Genomic DNA, 22,152 nt, shown 5'->3' with positions numbered 1-22,152 from the left:
GAATTCAAAACCTACTACAAGTCCACAAAAATCAAGACTGCATTTGACAGATGTTGATATCAATAAAACAGATGTGAGAATCCAGAAATATGTCTTCAACTTATGGTCAATTGATTTTTGACAGGATGCCAAAACTATTCAATGAGGAAACAATTGCCTTTTTAAATATGGTTTTTAGGTATATCAGATATCAATATCCAATGCTATAAAATGAAGTTAGATGCTCACATCATTTCCAAAAATAACTCAATATGAATCTAAACCTAAGTGTAGGAGAGTGAATTATGAAACTATTAGCAGAAAACAAGAGGAAACCTTTATCTTGCCTTTGACAATGGTTTCTTGGCTATGACACAAAAGCACAAGCAACCAAAGTAGAACTAGTTATAATTAGAACTCACGAAAATTAAAAACTTTTGTACATCAAAGGGCACTATCAAGAAAGTGAAAAAAGACTTCCCTCAGAACTAGAGAATATATTTGAAATCATGTATCTGATAAGGGAATGTGTCATGAATATATAAGGAACTCTTACAACAGAACAACAAAAAGACAAAACAACCCAAATTAAGAGATGCACAAAGATTATGCATACGCATTTCTCCAAGGAAGACATAAAAGTCAATAACCAAATGAAAAGGTGCATAATATCATTAGACATCAGTGAAATGTAAGTCAACACCACAATGACATATCACTTTGCAACTACTAGAATAGCTAAAATCAAAAAAGTGGGAAAAGACAAGTCTGGCAAAGATGTGAAGAAACTGGAAATCTCATATGTTGCTTCTGAGAACATAGAATGGTACAACCACTTTGGAATACAGTCTGACAGTCCTCAAATGTTAAACCTACTATTACCACGTAACCCAGCAATTCCATTCCTAGTAAAACATGAAACCCTGTCACTTACATGTCTCACATGTTCAGGACACCTTTCAAGTGCCGAAAACAGAAGGAAGTTCTCAGAGACAGCAGTATAATGCTTTCATAACAACATCAGCCAACAAATTACAATACAAAAGCTCCTTATAAAAAGAAGTGCATGTAATCACAGATATCATAGAATTCCAGGTTATTCTGTACATTACTGAAAAAAATGCAAATAAATGTATCTTTAATACTGTTTCTGAGAACTGCCTGGTGTTTTCAGCACTGAAGGGGTGTCAAACATGTGAGACATCATGATAGAGATGGGATTTTGTGTTTTATACTGCAGATTATTTGCCTGCCCTGCTTTTTTTCTTCTTTTTTTGAGGAGGATTAGCCTTGAGCTAACTAGTGCCAATCCTTCTCTCTTTGCTGAGGAAGACTGCCCGTCAGGTAATGTCCATGCCCATCTTCCTCTACTTTATACATGGGATGCCTACCACAGTGTGCTGTGCCAACTGGTGCAATGTCTGCACCCGGGATTTGAACAGGCAAACCCCGGGCCATGGAGAAGCGGAATGTGGTCACATAACCGCTGCACCACTGGGCTGCCTCTGCCCTGCTTTTTTTCCTCCTTACCCAATAAAAAAGCTGTGCATTATATGACAATCCACACTTTTTCTTGCCAGATTATACCAGCTTATACCAGCCACATCAGTACTTCAGAAATGTGCCATCTGTTTTGGCATGAGGCCCTCCACAACATCCTGGAGTGTTAAAGAGACTATGACTTGGGCTGCTGTCAATGACTGCAGGATCTTCATGCTTTCTGGGAGTCACTGCCTGGATTGCAAATCACTTAGTGGGGAGAGCTGCCACTTCTGTGTGCCCTGCTTCCCTTTCTGTATAGTCTGTCTTAAGAGTTTCAGGCTCTCTGTATCCCTTCGTTCCAAATATTTCAAAGGGATGTATAGGGCATGAGGCACACAGCAGATGTCCAGGTTCACTTGAGGCCTGATGTGCACATTCCCTTCAGCCTGATGTCAGGAACAGGTAGGGTGATCCAGAATCTAGAGCTCATTTAAAATCACTGAGAAAACACACTCCTCTGGGCTCAGCAAATGTACTGGGCAGCACGTATTGGTGACCAGGAGCCACTAGTCCTGCACGTAGTGACAGTGATTCTGCCCTCTGCAATCTGGACAGGGAGGTCTCTGGCTTCTCAGCATAATACAGCGGACAGTCCTCCGAAGGCATCAAAGAGCAGCAGGCTGTCGCTGTAACAAAGACCCGGTCCTGTAGCAATCTTCAACACTTCCACCTTTGCAGGCAGCTCAGGATTCCAGTTACTACACCGAGCACCTTGCCATCTGTGCAGTTGATCACCATCTCAGCTGGGAGTGGTTGGAGAGAAGGCCGTGAAGGCCAGGCCTGCCGTCAATTTGGCCCTGGGAGCACAGGGCACTGGCCAATACGAGGGGCCAGCTGGCCAGCACAGAGGAGTCGTTAGCCAGGTAGTGAGTGGGCACGCTTTCCCAGTAATCAGCCAAGTGACAGTGGCGGAGTAGGTCCAGAACCCTGGGTGCTGTGAGCGTATGAAAGTAGCACAGGCAACCCAGGGACGAATCAAGGTAGCACGGCCAGGCTGTGCCCAAAACACCTTGGGCTGCCATGCCAGTGCCTCTGCATGCAGCACTTGGCGGGCCAACTTGCTCATTTCTAATAGGTCGTGGTTCACAAGGCCAAGGCGGCTACACCAGCTGGCACCATGCCCACCACAGCCCACGACCAGTATGGATGTGGTCTGCAGGCATTGCTGTCCGGGCACGCCCAGCGCAGGCAGGACTGTCTGCCGGCTCTGCATATAATCTCATCTCTGGACAGAGCGGCCTTTCGGGGCAGGGTGACACCACAACCAGCTGCTGTGGCTCCTGCTCCTCCAGAAGAGCCGCCACTAGCCTCTGCTTCAGGGAGTTCAGCTCCTCTTCATGCTGGGCGCCTTCAGCCTGCAATGCCAGGACTTCCTCCCTGGCAGCAATGGTGTTCCTTGTCCTCTCAGATTGTTACGTTTGATATATCTTTCAGGGGAAACGATTTATGGACTGAATTTACATTCTCCCAGAATCAGTGCCTTTTGCGATCATTTGTACGTTAGTGACCATTTTTACTCCAGTGAGTTGCCTGTTCACATGCTCCATCTATTTTCATATTGGACTGTTTGTCTTTCTGTTTGTTGATTGTGATATTTCTCCCTGTACAATGATTACCAACCTTTATCTGTTACGTGTGACACAGAATAGATTTGAGGAAAATTAAGCCTGTATGCATGATTTAATAATTTTATCTACCATGGCACTATTTAATTTCTATAAAAATGTGTCAATTATCTAGATGAGTCATATGGAAATACCTGTGGTGAACTCTTCCTGTAGATCTCCTAGCTACAAAGTTTCAGAGCGTTTTTAAAATAAATTCATGCCTGATGCTGGAGAATGTTTGTTGTGAGACTTTGATGATGGGCTTCTTGACCAGTAAAGATAGGTATGTTTCTGTCTCATGGTCTGCTGGTGTCCTAAAGTGATTCCCTGATGTGTATGTTTCAGGAAGGCCTTGAACATCCTTGTGGTTTGATTTACATATTCTCAAAACTTTGCATAATTTTTGTGTACTTTGCCTTGTTGTTGATTCTGATCAGTCATAGTGTGGCTGTGCCTAAAATAAATTGGTGATTGTATTCTTTTTTTGTCATGCCAAATGATTTAATGATTCCATATTAGGTTAATGAGAAGGATGAAACAATAGGCTTCTGAGGAAAGAGAGAAGGAATGAGACATGCTGATCTAGTGTGGTTGTATAGAATAAGAATCATTGTTTCAAACTGCCTTCAACAAACACATTGAATTGCTCACCATATCGGTAAGTAACTGAGTGATGTTGTGCCTTGTTTTGAAGAGTGGACATAGATCTATAAACATAACTATATGTATCTATAGATATATGTACACATACATTTGGAGAGAATGAAAATTCCAGAATTCCTTTAGAGTACAGGTTCTGTATTATCAAACCTACAGTTTGGACCTTATATCCACTATCAAAGGCTAAAATGACAGTGAAAGCAACCAGGCGAATCTTTTTAACGGGCTGTGAGGTAAAGAGAAGAAGCTAGTGAAACCAAAGTCTTTCTAATAGCTCATTTGTATAACAGGAAGCAGGTAGAAGCTGTTATATTTCTAAATCCACGTATATTCGACTGATAAAGGAGTTAAACTGGATGAAGGCAAGCAACTTGCCATGTCTTTAGGCAAGGAGTGATGCTGAGGCTGGATGCACAGTAAAAACTGAACAGCATTAATTGTCTCTTAAAGGAAATAGAAGGGTGAATAATTTTACGCAATTCTAATTATTGAGTAGTTTCTTTATCCAAAGATAAAATTACAAAATCTGCACCAATATTAAGTGAAAATATCCTGAGTATTTGCACAATAAATTGATATTGCCACTACACCGCTTAATGCTCTTGTGTCCATATGTAATGTTTGAAACACAATTAAGTTCAATATTTTCTTTTGTTATAACTTTTTGTATTAGAATAATAAATATCAATATACATGTATAGTTTTATTTTTGTTTAATTTTTGCCTCTTCTCTTTGGCATGACATATTTCTAATTCTTAGACAGGCAACAAATCACTTGAAAACAAATTTTGACCTCATAATCTAAATTTTGAAAAGTTGTTTTGTTATAAGAGGAAGGGATCTTTACATCACAACTTATTGCTGGAATTAACTGGGGGAGTCCCATCTATGAGGCATCCCAGCTTCTGACCTCAGATACAACTACTCCGTTTTTCCCTTCTTTCCTGTTTTAGCAAACTTCCAGCAACAAAACAGACATTTTGAGATGGCAAATACAGCAGTTACCACACAGGCCAGCAGGAACCCAATCACATCCAAAGAGTGGTACTGGAACCAGTTGAGGTCGTGGGAGGCTGGCCGCAGGTGTTTGGCTCCTTTGTGGCGCATGACAAACTAGATCCAGAAGACTGCTTGATCTAAAGGCTTCATTGGCTGATCATGTTGAATTCTTAATAATTTCATAGCATTGTCTTTACATCTAAAGGAGAAACACAAAGATAGCAATATTGAAAGGACGTTAATTTGCTTAAGCATATCATTCCCATGAAAGGTTGTTGGAGTGCCATACCTAAGTTTCAAAATAAATGTCACACTATTGCAGAAGTGTGTTTTTTCGGCGTCTTCGTCGACAGTTTGGTTTTGAACTTGGAATTTTCTGATGACTAATATTTTAAAAATTGAAGATGAAGATAAGGTGGGAAAGTTAAATCTTTTCTAACAGAGATAAATGATAGGAGCCATTCTAAGGGCTGTAAGCCAGATGAATGCAATTTTAGGATGATGGTCTTGAAGTTTCTGAAGAGGAATTGGTTTCTTGAGCTGTGTTCCCACCTTAGCGCCTTTGCAATTTCTGTCTCCTCTGGCCCTCTCCTCGAGCACTCTTCCCTGCAACACCCCAAAGCTTGCTTCTAACTCCTGATGGAGGCTTTGACTTCGCTGTCACATCTCAGAGAGGCTTTTCCTTGCCACCATAATAGCAGCCCTGGGCATTTCTTCTATATTTTTCATTTTTTGCTATTTGATTTCTAGCTTTCTAAATAAATTTTGTAAAATACAGAAGAAAAATGCACATATCCTAAGTGAAGAGCTCAAAATTTCACTATCAGCTAGAAAATAATCCTGAAGTGGATATTAATTGTACCTACCACCTACATATGGGTATCAGATACCACAAGCTACTAGAAGCTCCCCATTCTCCGGACCTTTTTACTCACTAATTCCTTCTACAAATTAACTGCTATCATTATTTTTAACATCATAGTTTGTTTTTTCTGGCTTGTATATTGCCATCAGATGGTAATATTCATTTGTTTTTGTCCTTTCTGCAGCAGTTGCTGGGGAATTCCTTTGCTGTATAGTATCCAATGTCTGACAACACCACAGGTTCTCTCTTCATAACGATCCACGGACATGTGGATTGGTAATAATATTTTGGTCATTTCTACTAATGCTGATGTAAATATTGTTTTAAATGGGTTTTGGTTTACATATTTATATACTTCTGTTGCGTAATTCCTAAAAGGGAATTGCTGAGAAGATGGTGCATGAATGATTATGATTTCTTTTTTGATTCTGAATTATTTAGAAATGTATTAATATTCAAAATATATTGAGGTTTTTAGTTCTTTCTTTTTCATAATTTCTAACTTAATTCTTGTCTGGCCAGATAATATGCTCTTTATAAGCTGAAAATTTTCAAATACTGAGTCTTAGTTTTGCCCCAGCACGCATGGTCCATTCCGTTAATTATTCTATGTGCTGTTGAAAAATGTGTTTTCACCATCATTTCATATATATGTATATATATACATACACTATATATATCAAACAGTTTGCTTTTTAAAATTAGATTCTTCAAACATTTTATGTACTTATTTATTTTGTCATGTTTTACTATATTATAGAAAAAAGTCTTAAAAAACATCCCATTAGGACTATAGATTTGTGTATTTTTAAAATTTTCTATTTTTTTTTATTGTGGTAAAACTGGTTAAGACATTATATAAATTTCAGGTGTCCATCATTATATATTTCGATGTTTGTGTAGATTACATCATGTTCACCACCCAAAGACTAATTACAATCCATCACCGCACACATGCCTAATCGCCCCTTTCACCCTCCTCCCTGCCCCCTTCTCCTCTGGTAACCGGCAATCCAATCTCTTTTCTATGTATTTGTTTGTCGTTGTTTTTGTCATCTACTCATGAGTGAGATCATACATTATTAGAATTTCTCCCCCTGAATTATTTCACTTAGCATAATGCCCTCAGGGTTCATCCATGTTGTCTTGAATGGCCAGATTTCACTTTTTCTTATGGCTGGGTGGTAATCCATTCTGTATATCTATGACATCTTCTTTATCTATTCGTCCCTTGATGGGCACCTAAATTGCTTCCATGTCTTGGCTATTGTGAATAATGCTGCAATGAACATAGGGGTTCATAGACCTTTATGCTTTTGTGTTTTCATGTTCTTTGGATAAATACCCAGTGGTGGAATAGCCAGATCATATCGTAGATCTATTTTTACTTTCTTGAGGTGTCTCTGTACTGTTTTCCATAGTGGCTGTACAAGTTTGCACTCCCATCAGCAGTGTATGAGGGTTCCCTTCTCTCCAAATCCTCTCCAACTCTTATTGTGTTCTGTTGTTAATTATAGCCACTCTGAAGGAAGTGAGAAGATATCACATTGTAGTTTTGATCTGCAATTCCATTGTAATTAGTGATGTTGAATGTCTTTTCATGTGCCTGTTGGCCATCTGTGTATCTTCTTTGTAGAAATGTCTGTTGAGATCTTATACCCATCTTTTAATTGGGTTCTTAGTTTTTTTATGTTGTTGAGATGTATGAGTTCTTTATATATTTTGGATATTAACCCCTTATCAGATATATGGTTTGCAAATATCTTCTCCTAGTTGTTAGGTTGTCTTTTGTGTTTTTGGTGTTTTCTTTTGCTGTGCAGAAGCTTTTTAGTTAGATGTAATCCCATTTGTCTATTTTTTTTTATTGTTTTGATTGCCTGGTCTAACATAGAACTTGAAAATACGCTGCTAAGATTGATGTGAAAGAGCATACTGCCTGTGTTTTCTTCTCAAAGTTTAATGGTTCCAGGTCTCACATTCAAATCTTTAATTTTTTTTGAGTTAAGTTTTGTGTATGGTGTAAGATAGTGGTCTAGTTTCATTCTTTTCCATGTGCCTGTCCAGTTTTCCCAACACCATTTATTGAAGAGACTTTTCTTTCTCTATTGTATGTTCTTGGCGACCTTGTCGAACATTAGCTGTCCACAGATGTGTGGGTTTATTCCTGGGCTTTCGATTCTGTTCCATTGATCTGTGTCTCTGTTTTTGTGCCAGTACCACGATGTTTAGGTTACAATAGCTTTTTAGTATATTTTGAAATCAGGGAGTGTGCTACCTCCAGCTTTGTTCTTTTTTCTCAGGATTCCTTTGGCTATTTGGGGTCTTCACACGTTCCATATAAATTTTAGGATTCTTTGTTCTGTTTCTGTGAAAAATGTTGTTGGAGTCTTATAGGAATTGCATTGAATCTGTATGTTGCTTTAGGAAGTATTGACATTTTAATTATGATAATTCTTCCAATCCAAGTGCAATGGAATATCTTTTCATTTCTTTGTGTCTGCTTCAACTTCTTGGAACAATGTTTTACAGTATTCAGTGTACAGATCTTTTGCCTCTTTGGTTAAGTTTATTCCTTGATATTTTATTCTATTTGGTTGCAGTAGTAAATGGGATTGTATTCTTAATTTCTCTTTCTGCTGCTTTCTTGTTAGTGTATAGAAATGCAACTGATTTTTGTATGTTGATTTTGTATCCTGCAACTTGACTGTATTCATTTATTATTTATAAAAGTTGTGTAGTGGATTCTTTAGGGTTTTCTATATATGAAATCATGTCAATTGCAAATAGTGACAGTTAACACTTCTTCCTTTCTGTTGAATTCCTTTTATTTCTTTTACTTGCCAGTTTGCTGTGGCTAAGTCTTACAATACTCTGTAAGAAAGAGGGGTGAAAGTGGTCATCCTTGTCTGGTTCCTGTTCTTAGAGGGATAACTTTCAGTTTTTCTTCATTGAGAATGATATTAGCTGTTGGTTTGTCATATGTGGCCTTTATTATGTTGAGGTGCTTTCCTTCTATACCCATTTTATTGAGAGTTTTTATCATCAATGGATGCTGTATCTTGTTAAATGCTTTCTCTGCATCTATGGAAGTGATCATGTGATTTTTTTCTTCATTTTGCAATGTGGTGTATCATGTTGATTGATTTGCAGATGTTGAACCATTCCTGCATCCCTGGAATAAATCCCACTTGATCCTGGTGTATGATCTTTTTAATGTATTGTTGCATTTGGTTTGCTTGCATTTTGTTGCAGATTTTTGCATCAATGTTCCTCAGTGATATTGGCCTGTAATTTTCATATTTTGTGTTGTCCTTGTCTGGTTTTGGTATCAGAGTAATGTTGGCTTCGTAGATTGAGTTAGAAATCTTCCCTTCCTCTTCAAATTTTTAGAAGAGTTTGAGAAGGATAGGTATTAATCTTCTTTGAATGTTTGGAAGAATTCACCAGGGAAGCCGTCTGGTCCTGGACTTTTGTTTTGAGGGAAGTTTTTGATTACTGTTCCTATCTCCTTACTGGTGGTCAGTCTACTCAAAGTCTCTACTTCTTCTTGATTCAGTTTTGGAAGGTTGTCTGATTCTAAGAATTTATCCATTACTTCTAGGTTATCCAATTTGTTGGCATATAGCTTTTCGTAATATTTTCATATAATCTTTGGTATTTCTGAGGTGTCTGTTGTAATTTCTCCTTTTTCATTTCTGATTTTATTTATTTGAGCCGTCTCTCTGTTTTTATTGGCAAGTCTAGCTAAAGGTTTGCCAATTTTCTTTATCTTTTTAAAGAACTATTTCTTGGTTTCATTGATCTATTGTTTTCTTAGTCTCTATCTGATTTATTTCTGCTCTGATTTTTATTATTTCCGTCCTTCTACCGATTTGGGGCTTTGTTTGTTCTTCTTTTTCCAGTTTCTTAAGGTGTACTAGACTGTATATTCTGGATTTTTTTTATGTGTTGAGGTGGGCCTGTATTGCTATAAACTTCCCTCTTACAACTACTTTTTCTGTATCCCATTATTTGGCATGCTGTAATTTCATTCTCATTTGTCTCCAGTATTTTTTGATTTCTTCATTGACCCAATAATTGTTCACCCTCACTTTGGTTAATCTCTACATATTTGTGGCTTCTCTGATTTTCTTCCTGTAGTTGATCTCTAGTTCTATACCTTCGTGGTCTGACAAGATGCTGTGTATTATTTCAATCTTCTTAAATTTATTGAGACTTGTTTTGTGGCCTAATATGTGATTAATCCTCGAGAATGTTCATGTGCCTTTGGAAGTAGTGTGCATTCTCTGGCTTTTGAATGGAATGTTCTATATATATCTACTAAGTCCATCTGGTCTATTTTGTCATAGTCCAGTGTTAAGGTCAATGTTTCCTTATTGATGTTCTATTTGCGTGATCTATCCATTGGTGCAAGTGGAGTCTTAAAGTCCCTGACTAGTATTGTGTTTCTGTCTATTTCTCCTTTTATGTCTGTTAATAATAGCTTTATATATTTAGGTGCTCCTATGTTGGGTGTGTAGATATTTACAAGTGTTATATCCTCTTCTTGAATGTTCACTTTATCATTACGTACTGCCCTTCTTTGTCTCTTGTTACAGTTTTTCTTTTAACGTCTATTTTGTCTGATATAAGTGTTGCTACGCCAGCTTTCTTTTCATTGCCATTTTCTTGGAGTATCTTTTTCCATCCTTTCACTTCCAGTTTGTGAATGTCTTTAGGTTTGAAGTATGTCTCTTGCATGCAACATATATATGGGTCTTTTTTTAATCCAATCGGCCACCCTTTTGATTGGAGCATTTAGTCCATTGACATTTAAAGTATCTATGGAAAAATATGTACTTGTTGCCATTTTGTAAGTTTTCTTCTGGTTATTTCAGTAGTTCTTCTTGGTTCCTCTCTTCTTGTCTTGCTCTATTCCTTTGTGGTTTCAGGCTTTCTTTAGTATTCTGTTGGGTTCCTTTCTCTTAAATATGTGTGTTTATCAAGGGTTTCTGGTTTGTGATTATAATGAGGTTCATATATAATAATCTATGTATATAACAATCTATATTGAGTTGATGGTTTCTTTAGTTTAACCTCTTTCTAAAAGTTCTACTCTTTTGCTCCTCTTATCCCACACTTTGTTTTTGATATCACATCTAATTCTTATTTTCTTTATGTGTATCTATGGCCCTCTTATCATTGAAAAAGTTAATTTTAGTCCCTTTGTCTTTTGACCTTCATCTTATCTTCAAAGGTGGTTGATCTGCTATGTCTACTGTATTTTTTCCTTTACTAGTGACTTCATTGCCTTTATTTGGATAATATTCTTTTTCCTATTTGTGATCTTCTCTTTCCCACTTAAGTAAGTCCCTTCAGTATTTCTTGTGAAAGTGGTTTCTTGATGATAAACTCCTTCAATATTTGCTTCTCTGGGAAATTCTTTATGTCGCCTCCCATTCTGAATGATAACCTGGCCAGGTAGAGTATTCTTGGCTGTAGGTTTTTTCCTTTCAGCACTTTAAATGTTTCATGCCAGTCCCTTCTAGCCTGTAAAGTCTGTAAGTTTTCTACTGAGAAGTCAGCTTATAGCCTTATGGGGTTTCCTTTGTATATCACCTGTTGCCTTTCTCTTGTGACTTTTAGAATTTCCTCTTTATATGTAGTTCTTGACATTTTACTTGTAATGTGTCTTGGTGTGGGCCTCTTTTGGGTTATCTTATTGGCTGTTCTCTGTGCTTCCTGTACTTGGATGTCTGTTTCCTGCCTTAGGTTAAGAAAGTTTTCAGCTATTATTTCTTCAAACAGATTCTCTGCCCTTTGTCTCTCTCTACTCCTTCTGTGACACTGATAATATGGATGTTAGTGTGCTTAATGTAGTCCCAGAGTTCCCTGAGACTATTCTTATTCTCTTTACTTCTTTTTTCTTTTCAGCTTTGGTGATTTCCTCTAGTCTTTCATCCAGCTCACTGATCCAGTCTTCTGTAGCATCTCCTCTGCTATTGAGTCCCTCTACTGAATTTTTCCTTTCAAGTATTGCATTCTTCGTTTCTGATTGGTTCTATTTTACATTTTCCAAGTCTTTGTTGACGTTCTCACTGTGTTCATCCATTCTTCACCCAAGATCAGTGAACACCTTTGTGAGACTTTGTTTGAACGCTTTGTCAGGTCGATTGTTTATTCCTTTTCATTTGGTTCTTTTTTCTGGTGTTTTGTCCTGTTCCCTTACTTAGAATGTATTCCTTTGCCTCCTTCTTTTGCCTCTTTCTCTGTGCTTATATCTGTGTTTTCAGTGGGTCAGCCACATCTTTTGATCTTGGAGATGTGGTCTTATATAGGAGACACCTTAGAAGGTCCCGCAGTGTGCTTTCCTGTCATCATCAGTTCCAGATGGTCCAGAGTGACCCCCATGTGAGCAAAGTGTGCCTTTCTGTTGTGGTGGTGTTGCTCTTTCTGCATGTGCCCAGGGAGTCTAGGCTGTCCCCTTGACCAGCTGTTTGTAGTCCTCAGCTGGGTGTGGCTGCTATACACCCTTGAGTCAGTTTACTGAGTTTGGGGAGCCTGAGCGCAGTTTGCTGCAAGGACTAATGACATATTCCTGTTGCAGTTTTTCTGTTAAGTGAGTAGTCTCTCAGCATGGCCAGTTGTGAGTCTCAGGGGCTTACAATTGCTGTAGGCCTCCTGCCTGCAAGGCTATTGTCAGCTCTATCAAGACTGCAGCTTAGTGGGCCTGGCCTATGGACTGGAGTACCTAGTTGTTTCAGGCATTGGTATTTGGGGCAGATCCCCTGTCTTAATTTTTGAGAACCACAGCTTTCCTGCTGGTGATAAGCCCTAAGGTCCACAGGTCCACATCCACTGTCATCACAGCCCTGGCCTGTACACCCTTCCTGATTCCCTGTAATGGAGTCTGTAGTCCCACTGCAGAGGCCCCTCACACTCCACCCAAGCACCACACTCTCCACTGGCCCTCCCACATGGCAGGCACCACAGAGGCAGATCCACTCATGTAAGTGCAGAGGATCCAGACACCCAGTCAATGCAGGTGGAAAAGTTGCCTGAGGGCTTGCTGTGGGGTGGGCCCATTCCCTAGGGAGGGCTGCTTGCCCTGGGTGAGCTGAATTATATTTGCCATCTAGCCAGGGAGGGGCAGACCCTGGGCTAAAACTCCAGGGGATGAACTCCAATGGCATCTGTCAGCCTCTGTGTCAGCACACTTGTACTAGGTCACAATAATGGCTGTTGCCAATGTCTCAGTCCCTAGAGAGGTCTCACCTCTCAACAAAATGCACCCACAACCTAGCTTCTGAGTCTAATTTTTACCAAAGGACTATGCAGTTTGTTTCTGGTGATTTTAGGTTGTTTCTGAAATGGGTGAATTTCTGCATGAGACCTTTAAGAGTTGGCTTTTTCCACTTATATCCGAGAGCTTTTCTAAGGGTATTCTTCATTGAAGTTAATAACCAGCAAAGCCAGACATTATGAGACTCGTCTCAGTTGTGCTGAGTCCGAAGGATGCTTATACTTGTACCACTCCCATGCTCAGGTCCCCCACACCTCCGGGGAAGGGTGTGAACCATAGGATTGCTCCCAGCCAGCCTGCCATGAAGCTCCATGGCTCTCCAAGGTGGTTTTTCTCTCTCCAGACAGGAATTTCTGCCTCTTCCACCTCAATCAGGACTGTCCCTTGTTGTGGGAATTCTTTTTATGCACTTTTCAGTTGTCTCTCAGTGGTAATTTTTCCAAAAATAGTTGTAACTTGGTTCTTTTTGTGAGAGGAGATGAGTTCAGTGTCCACTTATGCCATCATCTTGACACCCTCCCCACTTGTTTTTGCTTTTTGTCTACTTTTACTTTGTTTATTTGGAGGATTTATTAGTAGGTGTTACAAATTAGTAATTTGTGTTGTTTTGAACCTATTTATCATTATGAAGGATTTATTTTTTGATTTTAGTAGTGTTTCTTGTCTACTGTGTCTGGTGTTAGTATACCATACATCTTTCTTTGGCTATTTTTGAAAAAGGTCCTATCTTATCTTTGTACTTACAATTCTCTTGTACTCTTCTATTTAATGATGACTTGTAAATAGTATATAAATGTATTTTTTAAAATCCATTTTCACAATTTTTGTCTTTAAATGATTTACTCTGTTTAGAATTGCTGTAAGTACTGATATCTTTATATATATTGACACAAAAGCATATAAAGCAATATTCATAATAACCAAATGTGGAACAACCAAAATATCCATGAAATTATGAATGGGTAAATAAAAATACGGTATGTCCTTATCATAGAATATTACTCAGCAATACAAAGCTACAACAGGGAAGAAGGTGAAAAACATTAGCCTATCTGAAAGAAGCCAGTTGCAAAAGACCATATATTGTATGATTCCATGCATATGAAATGGCCAGAAGGACTAATCTACAGAGACAGAAAGTTGATTAATGGTTACTTGGGCAGGGGGGAATGGGAAGTAACTTCTAAGGAATGTCACATTTCTTTTTGTGGTGAAGATAATGTCTTAAATTTATAATATTGTGATGGTTTATAACTCCATAAACATACTACATATATTTGAATTTTATAATTTTAATGGTGAATTTTATAGTATGTAAATTATATCTCATTATACAATCTGCTAAAACAATAAAAATAAAATCAAGTTTTGATAGAAAGAGGTTTACCGTTTCAGAGACGTTAGTTACTGAGTTGAAAGACATGGTATTTTTTTCATAATTCTTTCCTTCGCAGGTTCTATCATATTTAAAAAAATGTGTCCTTCTTACAAACCTATGTAACTTTCCATTATTTGAGGAGAAAATTGTTGCCCCAGTTGCTTACCTATTAAATCTATGGAGTTAAGATACAACTTTGAAATAAATGTATGTCTGGGTGAAAATAAAGTAGAATTTAGAATTGTTAAATCATGTTAATAATTTCATAATTAGCCTCTTAAAAATGAGATGAAACTCATACTCATCATTGGGAAAAGATTCTATCTATAAATATTATTTATTAAAAAATTGTATTACTTACGATGGGTCATTAATGACTGTCTTCAGTGCATTGAGCAAATCTGTACTTGACATTGTACTGAGGTCCTGTCATACAGCTGCTCCCTTGATCTTCGTGTGAGCAACATTATCAGGTTTATCCCCAAAGAAGGGAATTCCCACCATAGGGATCCCATGGTAGATCAACTCATAGATGCCATTGGCTCCACCATGAGTTATAAAGTCTTTGGTTTTTGCATGACTTAGGATTGGGTGAATTTTGGCAAACTATTAAGTATAAGTCGTAGAATAGAATGAGACTAGGGCAGTATAAGACGCTGAAAGAGGATTCGTATTTTAGATAACAGATTATTATACACACGAAATGACATTAAAATGTCTTTCAGAGCTTAGAGGAAGAAACATCTAAATCTGCTCTCGATAAAAGAGAAGGCTATATAGAAGATCAATGTATGACCTGAGACGTGAAGAATAAATACAAGATTACCAGGTAGATAAATTTGAAAGGGAACATGCTGGATAAAAAAAGAAAGGGTCAGAAAAAAAGTGGGGAAGGGGTATAGTAGAATATATTCTCTTAATGAAATAGTTAAGTGACTCAGTCTGAGAAGTATCTTGTCAAGGCAGCAGGAAGTTGATGGTGGTGGCACAAGAATCAGAAGAAGGAAAGGTTACACTTATCCTTTCTCGCTCCGACTGGGAAATAAATACAAAACAGTTAATTTTTAATTTTTTGATTTTCAATAATAAGTTTTCAATAGTTTGTTTTTCCTGCTCAACTATTATGATCTGGTTGGAGTTATTCTCATCTGAGTGTTTGCTTTCCAGAATTTTACCAAGAAGGTCATTCTGGGGAATCCACTTATAGAGCTGAGTATTTGGCCCTAAGATGTCGGGTTTCTTACCATTAAATCTCCATATAACCTGTTAGATTAAAGAAAATACCTGATTCCATGAGTCAAAATTCTAAGATATAGCATGTTAGAATATAAATAGATTAAGAGGACTCTAGTTAAACCTCATCATTATGACACATGAGGAAATGAGGAGAAGAAATGCTAAGTAATTACAACCAATAAACACTGATATAATAGGAATTCTCATCCTCCATGCACTTATTTTACATTCAATCACCTATCATTGCAATCATGATGTTTCTCACTTGGATTAGACAAATGAAATTTGCAATAACAAATTCAAGCACATAAAATATTTTTAGGCAGTCATTTTAATTTTAGTGCAAAATAATGGCAAATTATGAATAATCTGATAATTTATTTTAACTATTTATTATACTACCTCTCAGCTTCCAAATTTAATATGTCTATTTATTTCTTTTTATGTGTTGGGAGAAGTGACTTGCTCATATGCACTTGTTCTATAAGTTACATCATTAGAGTTTTACATCTTTTGATTTGCCAAATGGGAAATGTGTGCAACCATCAAATTGTTAGAACAGAATTATTCTGATTAGTAACAGTTTATTTTTAATAACAAATAATTTCTTCTTGGTAAGTACATTTAGCTCCTTTTAAATTACTAATTATCAATATCACTACTTCCAAGAACAATTTCATGTAGTAATTCTTTTACAAAAATCCAGATAATAACACTATTGCCAGGTTTGAGAATTCTTTAAATGTAGAAAAGAAGAGCTTCTTAGCACTTCATAAATAACAGTATAGCTGTTGAAAAAACTTGAATATCGTGATGGTGCTAAATTTTATTCAACTGACTGTTAACACTTTAAGGAGGCACTCCAAACTTGGACAGCATTGATTAATATGGTTTCTTATATCAAGCCATTTTCAAGTCAAGTACCAAAATTAGTTACAGATTTTGGAATTGCTAAGGAATCCTTATAAGCTGGATTCTAAGTTACCAGTGGTTAACATCTATTTGCTAAGTGAGTATTAAGGCAATTTCAGTTCTCAGCAAATCAGCATAGGTGATAAGCAGAAAGCTATATCATTTAGGAAAATCAAAAGTAGTTCACAAATACACAGGGACTCCAGGTATATTCTATATATTAGGAATAATTTACTACCGTATTTTACTGACAACAGATCATCTCAAACTTTCCTATGCTAGATTCCCTTCTCCTTCTTCAATTGAGAGGAGTTATTATTCAGATGGTTTAGGAGCAGGGTCCTAGCAGATCCATATTTTGTAAAACACAGGGTCAACTTAAGGGCTGACCCACCTCCACCCTTTCTTCTATATTTTCGTGTTTCTAACTTTAGCAGGGCCCACTCCACCCGGGCAGCTTTTCACTTTCTTTTATTTCTTGTTTTTTCTCTCTCTCTCTCTCTAAATTATCATGTCTTGATTGGTACCTAAATGAAGCTTGGTAAGCCTTGGCCATCTTTTCTTTGTATAGCTCCCTGAACATCACATTGAATAGGCGTTTTCTGAAATTGAGGGGAAGTAAAAGTGGCCTGGATTACCTGGCAAGCCTAAACTTCAGGATGGCTTTCAGACTGTTATCATTTCTTGCTTAATGTTACTGTTAAAATTTATCTCCTTTCTTTCTTTCTTCTCTGGTCTTTTGCTCAGGAAGACTAGTCCTGAGCTAGTATCTGTGCCAATCTTCAGCTATTTTGTATGTTGGTCACCACCACACCAAGGCTGATGAGTGATGAGTGGTGTATGTCCGTACCCAGGATCCAAAACCAAAAACTCAGGCCACTGAAGCTGATCGATCTGAACTTAACCACTATGCCAGGGGCCAGCCCTTAACCCCTTTCTGATAATCTGTAGCATATATAGTGCCCTCGGAAATCCTGCAAGGAAAATGAGCAAATGACATGGCAAAATTTGATGATATGGCATCATTATACCATTATAATCATGATATCATTATTATATCATTATAAAATCATTATTATATCATTATAATATCATTACAATGTCATTATAATACCAGAACTTCAGAGTGCATCTGTTAAATGTGTTTACATTGGATCCAAATGTTAATTGCAAAATTATCTGTCAACCAAAAACACCCTCTGTACTGTTGGAAACTGCCATGTATACTTTTGTTTTAAACTCATTTTTGGGATACATTGAATCTATGATAATACATTGTAGTTTACCTCTCATGCAGGAAATTTCTGTAATCAGATCCTTTTCAAAATTTAACAGATACATTAAATCGTTGTCCACTATATGGTACGTTATCTAACCTTTTCTGGAATCTGGGCAAGGGCTGATGCAATCACATTGGCTCTTTCTTCTGTCATGTTACTGACCATTGACCCCAGAGTAGCACCACAATACCATTTTCTCCAGAACTCTGGGCAAACTCTTCCATTTCCTGTGAAGAAATAATTTGCTCCATCAAAAAAGAACATCAGCAGAGCAAACAATATTGAAAGGATTGCTGCAACCAACTAAGCAGAAAAAATCATCTATTATGTCTCTCATGAGACAACTCTGATTACTGTTTGGACTTTCCATGAAATTGCCCTAAGATTCCTATTTATACTCCAGAAATATACTGTATATTATTTATTTGAGTGCCCATATTTCTGGTTTTCTTTTATGTATGACACGTTTTGCCTTGAAATCATATTGTAAAAAGGATGCCCTAGTTGAATATGCTATGTGTAACTGACAGTGATGGGCCCTCATCACCTCCTTGAGGTCCCCAGGGAGCAGCTGGCCCACAGTGGGAGAGATACAGCAGGCTTTCTGCAGCAGAGAGCTGATCATCCTCTTGTTTGGAATTGTTTCCAAATTATTCTGATTTGTATTGCCACTTTACAATAGATTTATTATTTTCAACACTGGAATATTCCTTATGGCTCAGTATACTCTTATACCCAAAAAGCAAATGTAGAAAACCCAATAATTTCCTGGATAGCTTGTCACAACTGCATACTCATCCTTTTTTTTGTTTGGTCCTTCTGTTTTAAATTCATTATTAGATCTTTTCTCCCTGCAAATTAATGAGGTAATCTTTCCAATATAAAGAGTATACTTTGTGATTCTAATCGTTGTTGTTCTATGATGCCCACTGGATGTTCTTTAACATTGTGGTCTTTACTTATAATACTTTTCACATAGTTCTTATTACATGCTTATATTCTATGTTTCCAAGTAGAATGTTAAGTGTGTCTGTAGGAAAATTGTGTCTACACTGCTTCTCTGCATATCCAGCATATCTCTGAACTATGCTAGTCACTTTAAGAATATTCTTTGAGGGCCAGACCTGGTGACATAGTGGTTACGTTCGGCGTACTCTGCTTTGGTGGTCCGGGCTTGGTTCCTGGGCACGAACCTACACCACTCAACTGTCAGTGGCCATGCTGTGGTGGCAAATCACATGCAAAAAGAGGAAGATTGGCAGCAGATGTTAGCTCAGGGTACAGCTTCCTCAGCCAGAAAAAGACAAAAACAAGAATATCTTTCAATGAGTGACTGATACTTTCTTATGTGTTGAATAATGAGGCCTTAATTTAACTGAGCTTATTCCTAAAGGCTTCCAGGGATAATACTTTATTCTTCAATGATAATAAAATTCAGAGTCTTGTAATGGTATTGAAATATATGAGTTTCCAATTTGTAGGTTACTTTACGCAGCTTCCCATATCTCTCACTGTAATCAGACATTCTAAATAAAGAACACAGAATCATTTCTATTGCAAATGCAAAGTAAACCAACCACACAAACAGGAGTAGATCACCTTAGGCAGGGGTTTGGCAGGTCTGCAGTGATATCCTCCACTAAATTGCAAATGTGGTAAGAATGGGCAAGAAAATTCAAAATCCCAATAGTTTTGAACGAGCCACATTTCAGCATTCCTCATTAACTCATATAATTTAGTGGCTCTTCCTAAAGGGAAAATAGCAAATAAAAGTAAGGAAATGAGAATTTTGTAATGTGAATATACCAGGTAATTTTCTGTAAAGAGCTTGAAGTGGCAGACTCAAATATGTTTAAAAGTGTCTGTGGTTTCACAATACTATTATGTGTGTGTATATTATAATATACATGTTTTATATATGGTGTTTATATATATACTACAATGCATAAGAGACTTTCATCTCTAACATCATGTCAGTGCATTCACAAACATAAACAGTTATTAAACCTAAGCCACCAAAGTATTAAACATGCATTTATTTACTCTGTGTGGCTGCAAAATTTAATTTATGCAAACAAAAACAATGATTTCAACTGCTCAATCAATTTACCTTACCCTGTTCTTGGAAATATGTTTCCCTGAAGCACTCCAACTAGTTTTCACAATTTAACAAGCTATTCCCTTGATCCTAGATTTTCCAGGTAAACTAAGGTTTTGAAAGTATGGCCACTCCGATATTTGGCTCATGTAAGTGGCTTAATAATATTTTCATATTAAATAAATGTCTTTGCAAAAAACAACTGGAAAGTTTTCATAAAGTATGGAAATAGATGTGTTCACCCTTAATTTTGGCTCATTTTATCTTTAATGGAGACAGATTGTTTTTAAAAAGTATGGACTGGTAACTTGTATGTCTACCTTTTGACAAAATTCTGGGCCTTTAAAGCAGATGTTTTGTAAGTACTTAGTGAAGGAATGTGTAATCGTTATAATCTCTAATCATAGGTTCACCTGTTTTAGATAGAGCCATTATATCTTTCATTTGTGAAGGACTCTTTCAGGTAATATGTCAGAAAAGTTTTTTCTTTAAATGAATCCCAGCTAAATAAGGAGAACAATTTCTCATTGCTCCACACAGTGTTGTGCTAGAAATATGTTACTCCTCAATCTATATGTCTGTTTTGATCAAGATATTCAGTAAAATTTCTAATGACTTTTATTGAAGATGATAAAAATATATAGTAAATTTGATGTGTAGGATGATTAGGTTGAGTGCAGAGTATTTTTAGGGCAGTGAAACTACGCTTATGATATTTTTATGGTGGACGTGTGACATTATAATTTTGTCCAAACTCAAAGAATGTACAACACCAAGACAGAACCCTAATATAAAATATGGACTTTAGATGATACTGGTTTGTCAGTATCCTTTCATCAACTGTAGCAAACCTACTTCTCCTCTGGAGGATGTTGATAATAGGGGAGGCAATGTATGGACAGGAGCAAGGCATATATGAAAAATCTCTGCTCAATATTGCTCCGGACTGAAAACTCTTCTATGACATAAAGCCTCTTACAAGAAAACAAATACACAAGGATTGATATGCAATTGCGTAATGAACTCCTCAGCGCTTCAACTTTTAGTTTATGATTTCCTGGAGGGTCTTGTACTAGGAATGGACCATGGGATTCTAATTGACCAGATAATTTAAGCATTTCCATAACATTTATGAGTTTGAGAGATCATTTTGCATTTTTCTTTCAACATTTCACTTATAAAAGACAAATTCCTCTGACTTTATAAAAACTAATTTTCCAAGGCACTAGGAAAGTTAGGACTTCAAGCTGCCACCTAAAAACATGACTTACCTAGTACTTCACTGTAAAACTGATCCCATATCTTCTCATTAAATATTTTGAACCAGAAGTCAAATTAAAGCACATATATCACATTTTTTACCCTCTCCATGAACATCATTTGATCACTTAATTCTGACATATCAACAGGTACATAAGATGGTGGGAATGGAAGTCCTCCACTATACTTTTCAGTTGTATAGCCTAGAGAGAAGTGGACACTGTACACTAAAGGTATTTTTAGTAGCTCAGCCATCAGATCACTACACAGTCCAAAGGAATCTGCAAAAATGAGACCAAACTTTGATTCTTGTAGTTTTCTTAGAAGTTTCTTGTTCAAAACTGCATCATTACAGAGCTTTTGAACACTATCAGAAAATTCCCAAAGGAGTTCTTGCATTAGTGAAAAATGTGTCCAAAATGTATCTTTTGTCAGATGTGTCCAGGTAACAACTATCTTTTTGAACAAAACCTCAAAATCATGTTTTGTTTAAGATGCAGAATAAATCTCAAATTTAATAGCAGATGGTTTGTTAGGATCAACAAGAATGGAAGCGGAAGATGTCAGAACACTCACTTCATGACCTCTCTGGACAAATTCATCCAGGATTGTCTTCATATTGATCCAATGGCTGTATTCTGTGGGCCATACCAGCACATTTCCAGCCCTCCCAGGGCTAAAGTAACAACTCTGTTGTAGCAGCAGAAGTGAAATCCATTTCAGAGACATCCTGGTGGTACATAATGCTTCCTTTCAAATTGCTGATCCCTTGTACCATTGCTCAGGCTTATATTCAAGGAGAAATCAATGAAGAAGTTAAAATATAGCTCCTACAGCTCAAAGGAAATAGATGCTATAGACAGTCAGAGAATTTGGCTAGCAAATGGAAAAAGCAACAGGGAGACGACTGCTTGTATACATGTGTTTAATATCTGTTTTAAGATTAAAGGTGCTGTCATCTGCTAAGTGGTGATGCTCTTGTAGGTATAAGTCAACTGTATTTGGAAGACTGTTAAGAACAGTGGCAAGTGAGAGGAAACTGTGTCTGCAGTC

At 37.1% G+C, this 22,152-nt stretch overlaps 2 pseudogenes; both read right to left on the bottom strand.

Moving 5' to 3' along the window:
- Positions 1-1,592: 1,592 nt before the first annotated feature.
- LOC103557643 (adenylyltransferase and sulfurtransferase MOCS3-like) lies at positions 1,593-3,032 on the bottom strand (annotated as a pseudogene).
- Positions 3,033-4,519: 1,487 nt separating this feature from the next.
- On the bottom strand, positions 4,520-21,828 carry LOC103557634 (UDP-glucuronosyltransferase 2B31-like; annotated as a pseudogene).
- Between the last annotated feature and the right edge of the window lie 324 nt (positions 21,829-22,152).

Source organism: Equus przewalskii, chromosome 3 (genome assembly GCF_037783145.1).
Source record: "Equus przewalskii isolate Varuska chromosome 3, EquPr2, whole genome shotgun sequence".
Classification (NCBI taxonomy): domain Eukaryota; kingdom Metazoa; phylum Chordata; class Mammalia; order Perissodactyla; family Equidae; genus Equus; species Equus przewalskii.
Note: the sequence above shows the minus strand (reverse complement) of the source record. Positions and strands in the feature narration are given on the sequence as shown.